Consider the following 9,949-nt stretch of genomic DNA (forward strand, 5'->3'; position numbering starts at 1 on the left):
TATATGTTATCCAAGAGTTCAGCTAACTGATAAGAGGAACATTTTGCAACAGTTTCAAAAGTATATGTTGTGGAAACATGGTGGTAGGTAATGTAGTTTAAGTTGTCCTTGTACTGTGTCCTGTACTGTATCTTGTGCAATTTAGCAGGCTCTATCTGTCAAAAGTAGAATACCTCCCACTGATGATGATGTTAGCTATGAAACTCTTGATTTAGCCAAAGATGGGCAGTTTTGAGAAGAATTTGTGATGAACTTTAAACTTTCAGATTGAATTAAAACCAAAGGGACTTAAATCAAGCTTAAGTGCTTGTACAGGTTTTTTTTAAATCTTCTGTTTTTGATAATAAAAACAGTTCATGTTAATTGAAAATATTTTAGACATATACAGTTTATTATTTATAAATAATGAGTTGGGTTTGAAACAGTCTTTTCATATGTAGACATACTCTTCTACTGGCAATCTCTTTTATAAAGTTTGATTTAAAAGGGGGGGAAATTAAATCAAGATGGCCTTTCATTTGCCAAAGTATTTGAGCAACATGCCATACAATTGAAGACAGAAAAATCTACCTTTTAAAATGTTATTTATGCTTTCTGCAAATATTTGTGGCATAGTACCAATGTATTTTTCTCTCTGCTTGTTCTTTTGATATACTCCATTTTTCCATAGATTTATCAATATAATTATTGTGACTGTGAGATGAGCATCCATATAAATATAACATAAAAATAAATTAGAGATCAGTATGCCAATAGACCTCCAGATGTTGTTCATTGCAATTCTGGAAGCCATTGCCAACAGGACCAATAATAAGTGAATTATTCTAGGACATGCAGCTTTGATGGTATCTGAAAATCTTCATTTCCTGCCTTTCCACAACTAATTCTGTAAAAAATCTGATTAAACAAATAATGCCATATCATTTACAGGGGTCAAAAATCTACCCTGATCAAAATGTAGCTGCATTTACTGTACCTACAGATGGAAAGCACATAGAACCATGGGCCGAAGGCAGTTAAAGAAAAAAAAATGCTGAATTCAATTTTGCTAATAGATGGGTGTCTTTCTGAATACAGCGAGAACCATTAAAGTTTATAGCTGAATGGAATTAAAAGTCTGCTACCTATCTGGAAAACTGAAAAGCATAGAGTACATGAAACAGATTCCAGCTGGAATTTCTTAAACAGAATCTATTCCATCCAGCTGAATTTTCTGCTTCTTATTGTAGATGCTCTGAGAAGAAGGCTGTGTTAGTCTATGGTAGCTAAACTTTAAAGAATCTGGTGGGGGTCTTCCAGGACTAACAGATTTTAGCAAAAGGCATAAGCTTTTGTGAGCTGTAGCTCATCCCAAAACCTTATTCCTTAAAATAAAATATGAGTCTGTTTATGAATTTAAAAACATATTCAATTATAATTAAAAACAGAAAAGATGACAAAAGAGTCTGATTGCTAACACAATATAGCTTCATATTCATACGGCTGGATTTTAAACTGATGCACAGGCATTATCAGCCTCAGTATATTGGAAAGGAGTGACCCAAAGATCAAGTGGTTGATTTTTTCATTCAGGAAGGAACACATTTTGAGACAGTCAGATAAAACAAAGCCCATATATTCTTTCCATGATCATGATCATTATCAATAACAACAACATTATCCATTAAACTTGGTGCCCCAATTTCTGCTGCCTGAAAAATAAATACTGGAAACACATGCAGTGTTGAGACCTGTAGCTCCCAAATGCTTTAGAAAAAAACCCATCAAATGGTTTTCACTTCTTTATATTCAAAATATTACTCCCACCTCAAGTATATAAAAGCAATTTTAGATCTGCAATCAGCAAAGGGAAATGTTTAGTTCTTGAAATGGTGCCTAATGTATTGTACCTTTATTTTATACAGCAATTTAAAAAGAAGCCCACACATTAAACTAATTATCTCCTTCCATTATATTTGCAGACACCTTTTTCTTTTACTGTTATTCTGTCTAGCATTGCTTACATATAAATACCAGTTGGATTCTTCCCTCTTGCTCATACTGTTTACTTGAAGTTATAATCCTTTTCATCATACAGGGCAATTTCTAAATAATTTATTGTGATGTTGCAAAAATATTGTGAAGGGATGGACTACAATTGTATACAAGTTTGCATACAATTATGATTTGTGTCTTATATATTATACAAAGAGCTAATATAAGAATGTCAGAATCTTTAGAAAGCACACTGAGATAATAAACACATAAAGGGTGCATAGTTCAACTGTTGTGGAGGTGAATTTTAAATTTTGTATAAAACTATTTTATGGCAGAATAGAAAAGAATATGATTCTGCAGTTTGCTAGGCATATTATTTTGAAAAATAATATATTCTATATTCACGGACATGTGTATACACACACACACAAATACTGTACATCCCCTTTTATTTACCTCAATTTTTTCAACACTCCTTGAAAAACAAAAAAGATGGGAAATAAATGACAAAAAAGCAGAAAGGGAAAAATAAAAACTGGAATACTCATATATGAGTTCTTAATGTTATATGGTTGGATTTCTGCTAAATATGTTGTTGCCATGTAGTTAAATGTTCTTGGTCGTCTTCTTGAAACCAGATGGAATGGAAACACTTCAAAGAGAAGAGATTTGTTGAGTTTCCTTTCTCACTACTACAGTCAAGTACAACAGCCACATAGATAACAGAGAGTGAGAGGCAACAAACTGGCCTCCAGTAGTGTTACAATGATCCTTCTCATAATTCCTACTCTTTACTCTTGTCTTTGCTGCTTGAACTATGGAATCTGATGAACCTGGAGATTGCCAAATTGGAGACTGACTTATTGTGTATCTTAATAAACTGCTGTACTGCATTGGTTCATTTCTATGTGTTGTGAACATCTCTCCCAAACCAATATGGCTCTTCTTCATCTTGTTCATAAAAAAGTGACCCAGACAGGTGAAAGGGCCTGCTGCAGGCAGGAAAACACAAAAGACTGAGTTCAAAGTGAAATTCTTGCACCATTTTCATGAAGCCAAATCTAGTCATTTGAATGTTTCTCTCAGATATACATTTATGAAATGTGGATACTCTTATCTTGTGGTTTTGTGTTTGGCAGTGAATATATAATATTTAGTGATATAGATACAATATGTTAACACTTTTGTGCAATTGCTTACTGAAGTTTCACATTTTTAAAAGGGAATTGATGAGAAATAGCCTTGAGAAATTGCAACTAACGAGATGAAATCCACTAAACGCAAGTAAAAATGATTATATTTTTCAAGCAGGTTATATTTTGCTATGAACTTAGTTTGCTTGCTCTTGGTCTCTAGATTTGAATGTCCACCTATCACCTATAGTATCTGCTGTGCTGATTCATCCAAGAATGTTGATGTACTCTATGTATCTTCAATCAAACAAGCCCTCAAAAACAGACATCTTATTTGTTGTTAACAACCCACCCTCCTGGAATGAGATTCTCTCAAAGACCTAGATGGCCCTAATGGAATTTCAAAGAGTCTTGAAGACCTGGCTGTTCAGCAAGACTTTTAATGAAGATATTCGAGGTTACTTCTAGATGATATGGGTTTGCTTAAGTTGTTTATCCCATCTTTCGTTCTTATCATTGTATTATTTTATTGTCCTTTGTGTTTTTATTTGTGTACTATCCAGAATTGGTGAGTATAAAAATTTAATACATAAATAAATTTGAAATTAAGAAAATGTTCCCCAAGTTACAGTTTAAGAAAAAATTGGTCTAAAATGTTTTGCAGATTGTATACAACTACACCAAAAATTGTAAAGACATAAAAATATCCATCCATCCATCCAGAGGTGGTATTCAACCGGTTCGCACCTACTCGGGCGAAGCGGTAGCGGTTATTTGGCATGGGTCGCCGAACCGGTGGCAACCCCTGGCTGGCCACACCCCCAACCCGGTCGCCCAGTCGCTCACTTGTGATCGCTCTCCTAGCTTTCTTTTCCCCACGTCCTCTTTCTCCCCAGGGAAAAGGAAGAAAGGCATGCATGCTGCAAGTATCACTTTTCCCATGTGAGTTAAAGTGTCTGGAGTGAGAAAGAGTGCGGTCTGACAGAGGGGGTGGGGGAATCCACTCAAGCCTTGGAGAAATTTAAAGGAGCTGCTGCCAAAATGCTTGTCTGTTAAGTGCTCTGTGTGTGTGTGTGTGTGTGAGTGAGAGTGAGTGAGTGAGTGAGTGAGTGAGAGAGAGAGGGAGAGAGAGAGAGAGAGAGAAGAAGAAGAAGAAGAAGAAAGAAAGAAAGAAAGAAAGAAAGAAAGAAAGAAAGAAAGAAAGAAAGAAAGAAAGAAAGAAAGAAAGAAAGAAAGAGGAAGGCAGAGAAAGAAAGAAAGAAAATAGGAAGAAAGAGAGAGATAAAACTCTGTGCTATTATTTTTAATTGTTCCATTATTTATAGTGTTAATATTTTACACTGTCCCTACACCTAGAGTGATTTTTCTGCCTTTCTTTTTCCCAGGGCTACCACATATTTTTCAGGGTTTACATGCATTCAATGTCAATAGTCCAGAGCATAAAATACACATGTGTTTTTAACAAGAGTTGAAAGGGACCTTGGAGGTCTTCTAGTCCAACCCCCAGCTCAGGCAAGAAAACTGAGGATGCCAAACTCTGAGTAGAAATCCTGGGAAAGGTGTCAGAATAATACTTAGAAGGGACCTTGGGGTGAACCCTATACCATTTCAGACAAATGGCTGTCCAGTCTTTTCTTAGAAACTTCCAGTGATTGAGCACCCAGAACTTCTGGAGACAAGCAGTTCCACTGGTTAATTGTTCTCACTGTCAGAAAGTTTCTCCTTAGTTTTAGGTTGCTTCTCTCTTTGTTCAGTTTCCATCCACTGCTTCTTGTTTGCATTCTGCTTCTTTGGAAAACACATTGTCCCCCTTTCTTTGTGGCAGCCCCTTAAAAGCCTGTTGCCCATCACACTCTTGAGTAAAGCATGTGAGCCATTTCCTCCTTTCAGTGGTCCATGAAAGTACATCTATAGTATGCAGATAATAAAGTCAAAAAAGGTGAACAACATTTTTACAGAACTATAGTTAAGTTAAGGCTGGGTGACAAGGAATGGCTGGGAAGGGAGGGGCCAGGTGAGGCACCCCTTGATGTGAGTGACATTGAGTTGGCCATGCCCATCCAGTCACATGACCTCCAAGCATACCCACCCAGTCACATGACCACAAGCCACGCCCACCAAATAAGCCACGCCCACAGAACCGGTAGTAAAAAAAATTGAATTCCACCACTGCATCCATCCATCCATCCATCTATCCATCCAACAATTATTTTGAATAAATGTTGGAATCCCAAAGAAAAAAGGAGCAGTATTCCTGAAATGAAAGCATTAATTACCTGTGAGACCAGTAAAAACATTATCTTCTAATATTACTAAACCAGAAGCCCTGTCCTTTCATTCACTTTAGAAATCGATTGTATCACTGACATTTATTTTATATGTTTTTATGTGATTTTATTATGTGTGATAATTATGCAAAAATATCTCAAAAGTTTTAATTAAAATTTTATATTTATACTTTAAAAGGATTTAAAGAAACAGTAGCAATACTCTTTTGACGTTTAATATAAATCATATATGTTTATATTGTGGTCAATTGGGGAAAAGAAGGGAAGAATGTATGACTTTATACATTATTTAAATTTAGGAGCTGTTTCTTTTTGTTTTACTCAACTATTACTTTTATATTTCAGGATTATAATAATAAAAATATCTTTGAAAAGAAAGAAAATAATATATCATTTGTCTTACAATGGAAAAAAAACTGTCCCAAGGTTATCACTATTCAGAATTAAGAAATACTTTTTTATCGAAAGATTTCTAAAACAAGTTTCAGTTTCAACTAGATTTTTTTAATATCCTGAGAAATGTTAACTTTTGCCATATATACAGTTTTGTGTAAGTGAAATTATGATTAATGAACTGTCTTGATTTTCAATTGAATGCTATTTCATTTAAGTCAGATTTTTCTGTTAACCTCCAAATGTAGATAGATCTATAGATATAGATATATGTGTGTATGTTTGTGTGCACACATTTATATTCTCAAGGATTTCCAGAAAGGTCTATTGTTGCTCCTGTTGCCTTTACTGTTATTTGTATTATTTTTATACTTCTGTGCCACTTCAGAGTTAAAAGGAAAAAAATGTCAAAAATAATAGAAGCCAAAAGCAGGAAAATAAAAGTGTACCAGAGATATGAATAACAAATAAATATTCCAATGCCAGAGTGAATCACATGAAAGCATTTTAACCCAAGGCCTGCTAGAACAGTTATGATCTAATGGTTTTCTTAAAAACCAGAACAAAAAAGTTATTTGAATTCCCAAAGGAATATTATTTCACCAAAGACTCGAAGCTGATTACAGCCAAATGTCAACCAGAAGTAGTTCTCTACAGCCTTAACTATCAGTTTTGCAGTCTTTCTTATGCTTATGATGGAGGAAGTGCTATTCAGCCTAATGAAACTAATTTCTGCCTAGTTACTACTGTAATTCTAGAATATTTTTTTAAAGTTTACCTGTTTATCTGCTAGAAAACAGGAATTTTGTTTAAAAGAGATGTTTTATAGGACATAACTTGTTGCTGTGCTTCTGAGATGAAAACATCAATCACTTGCTTTGATAGCAGTCAAAACATTATCTTCTAACATTATTAGGTCAGAGGCCCTGCCCTTTTACTCAGGATTGAAAAATTGTATCACTGACATTTATCTTACATGTTTTGACTAGCTTGCAAGAAATTGGAAAGCAAGGCTTCTTAATAATACAATATCTATATTTTATGCAATATGTGGAATGTTAAAACTCTGCTTTTCCCAAAATTGACTACAACATAACTTTCCAAAAAGTTAGTCTCTTTAAAATATTGTTCAATTCCTAATGAAGAATTTTATCCAACTGCCCATTATCCAAGCACATCTTGTTTTGTTTCTTACCCAGTGTTAAAAAGGATATGTGTGTGTGTGTGTGTGTACACACACACACACACACACACATATATATCCCCTATTTTCATGTGTACACTGTACATTTCCATAATCAGCATGATTTTTTTTAGCTGTTCTTGTTAAAATAGTAAAACACAAAAGAAAAAGACTATAATGAACAATAATAACAAACGAAAAATAATTGCATTTTAATGGTTAAAACATAACAAAGAAAGTCAAAGAATAAAGAGTTCTATGTGATAAGTTTGATAAATCTCTGCTTGAACTCAACCGAGTCAATCACCTGATCATTATATGTGGACCATGTGCCATTAAAGAGAAAGATTTTTTTAAAAAAATAGAGAATAAATGTATATTCTAGATTGATTCCTTAAAATCAGAGCAATTACTTTCTATTATGAAAATTACCATATTTTTGCACTATAAGACACACTCCTCCCCCCCCAAAAAAAGTGGGTGGAAATGTCTGTGCGTCTTATAGAGGGAATGTTGATGAAGTTTGCCCACCCACTGGCCCTTCAGTCCCTGCCTCCCAGTAATTTGTCTCCTTAACAGCAAACAGCCTGGTCAGATTCAGCACATCCTGAATTAGCACAAGAACCTGATTGGATCGGCCTCCTGGAATACCATCGATCAGCTGTTCCAGACTGTGGGCATTGCCGCGCATTGCTGCCATCACCACCGATCATCACTGCTGCCTATCGCCACCTCTACGTGCTTCATTTTCAGCCTCCACGTGTCCCATTTTTGGCCGCTGCACATCCTGTTTTTTGGCCTGTTCCAGGCGGCGGGGATTGCCACCGCACCTATCACCGCTGATCGCCACTGCCACCGATCACTGCTGATCGCCACTGCCACCTATTGCCACCATTGGTGGCAGGGAATGGCAGCAGCGATCGGCAGCAACAGCAATCAGCAGCAGCGGCAATCGGCAACGGTGATGGTGGTGATAGGCAGTGGGGATCTCCACCACCTGGAATGGGATGAAAACGGGACACATGGAGGCAAAAAATGGGGCAAGTGGAGGCTGAAAATGGGGTGCACAGAGGTGGTGACAGGCAGCGGCAATGGGTGGCGGTGGCAGCGGTGGGAGGCAGCGAACCCCACAGCCTGAAACAGCTGGTCAACAGTATTCCAGGAGGTCAATCCAACTGCTAATCAGCTGCTCATGCTAAATCAGGCTATGCTGAAGCTATTTGATGTTTGCTGCATGGAGGCAAATTACTGGGAGGCAGAAGCAGATCTTTTCTTGTTTTCCTCTCCAAAAGCTAGGTGCATCTTATGGTCTAGAGCATCTTATAGTGCAAAAACTATGGTATTTTCTTTGCTGCAGCCCAGCTTTTAACAAATTGACAATTTCCTTATTTTAGAGATATTCAACACCACATTGTGACCCCTATGTAAACTTTCCCAAATTATATTAACCTGCATATTAATTTGAAGCTAAATATTGTACATTTTTAAATGTATGATCTATTGATATGACAAAATTGAATACTCCAGTAATAACTTTTGTTGTATATGACCAAATATGGCCATGGAGTGGAGTCCACTGGCAGGAACCGGAGCAGCGGTGGACCCATCCATTCAGGCCACCGCCCCAGGAACAAGTGAGGTGTGCAGGTCCAGTCACATCCATCGAAGCCCTGCCTACTTATGCAATTACGTATGGTAGGCAGGCGCTGATTGGAGGAACACTAACTAGGAGGGGAGGGGTGTTGTATATGACCAAATATGGCCAAGGAGTGGAGTCAGCTAATAGACTCCACTCATTGGCCCAGCCGCTGGCGGGAAAAACAATGTCCTGTCAGTGGCTGAAGCTTTGGACAGCGCCAGCTATAAAAGCCGGTGCCTGCTGTGGCTAAGCAGCTTTTTCTGGGACCAATTTAAATAAAGGCTGCTTATCAGTTCCCGACTTCCTGCCTCTCATTTACCAAACGGACCCATCGAACAACTTTCATTTTAATTTTTAAATCCTTATGAAATTGAATTGAATTTACATTCAAGCACAGTGTTTCTTATATAAAATTGCAGTCTGTTAAAGCTTTGGTGCCATATTGTTTAGTTAATATACAGCATGTTTCAGCTATCTATATTGCCAAGCATATGTTGAAGGCAAATTGGCATAAATAGAAAACTAGACTCACACATATTCTGACTTCTTATTCATAGTTTTTTTTTAATCAATCTGGAACTTTCAAAAGAAAATCCAAGATTGAGTTGGGATAAATACTAATTCAGATTAAATGCCATAGGGATTAAGTGTAGAAAGAGATAAGCTATGTTTTATCTGTTCAACATGAATTTCAACTGGAGATGTGTGTACACACACACACAAACACACACACATTCAATCCTGTAATCCAGCTTCACCAATATAGGAAATCATGCTTTCATCTTTACCTTTCAACTATTAAGCAATTTATGTGAAGAGCTAGCTAAAGTGCTTAGTAGAACAATAAACACAAATCACAAAGCATCTGCCATGTCAAAAATTCTTTTATCCCAATTGTCATATACATATTTTATTTTTAACCATTTTGCCAACCCGTTTTTATTGTGTTTGGTATTTTCTTTCACTATGCTAACAGAACACAATATTTCTAAAGGTGTACATTGACATTTTCAGACTGAAATATTTTAGTCCCCAATTCTCCAAGTCTGGATTGTGTAAGGCTATTCTTTCTTGGAAGTGTTCTGACTATGAATGGCCAGTTCTGAAAGTGAAATATACGGAGAGAAGAATACTTCTTGAATGGGAATCATGGCACAGATTGAATATTTGTTATATAATTTAAATAAATATAAATCACTGTAATCGTGTAGTTGAGTTGCATTAATGTTTTCCTTTGTAGAAATGGTGAAACAGCATATTTATTTGAGATGTGGGCTCAGCCTATTTCCTAAGCCATTTGCAAAACAATCTGCTCAAACCTGTGGTTAACAATGAT

The sequence above is a fragment of the Notechis scutatus genome, chromosome 6 (genome assembly GCF_049901735.1).
Source record: "Notechis scutatus isolate UNSWTSFEM ecotype Mainland chromosome 6, rNotScu1.2, whole genome shotgun sequence".
Lineage (NCBI taxonomy): Eukaryota > Metazoa > Chordata > Lepidosauria > Squamata > Elapidae > Notechis > Notechis scutatus.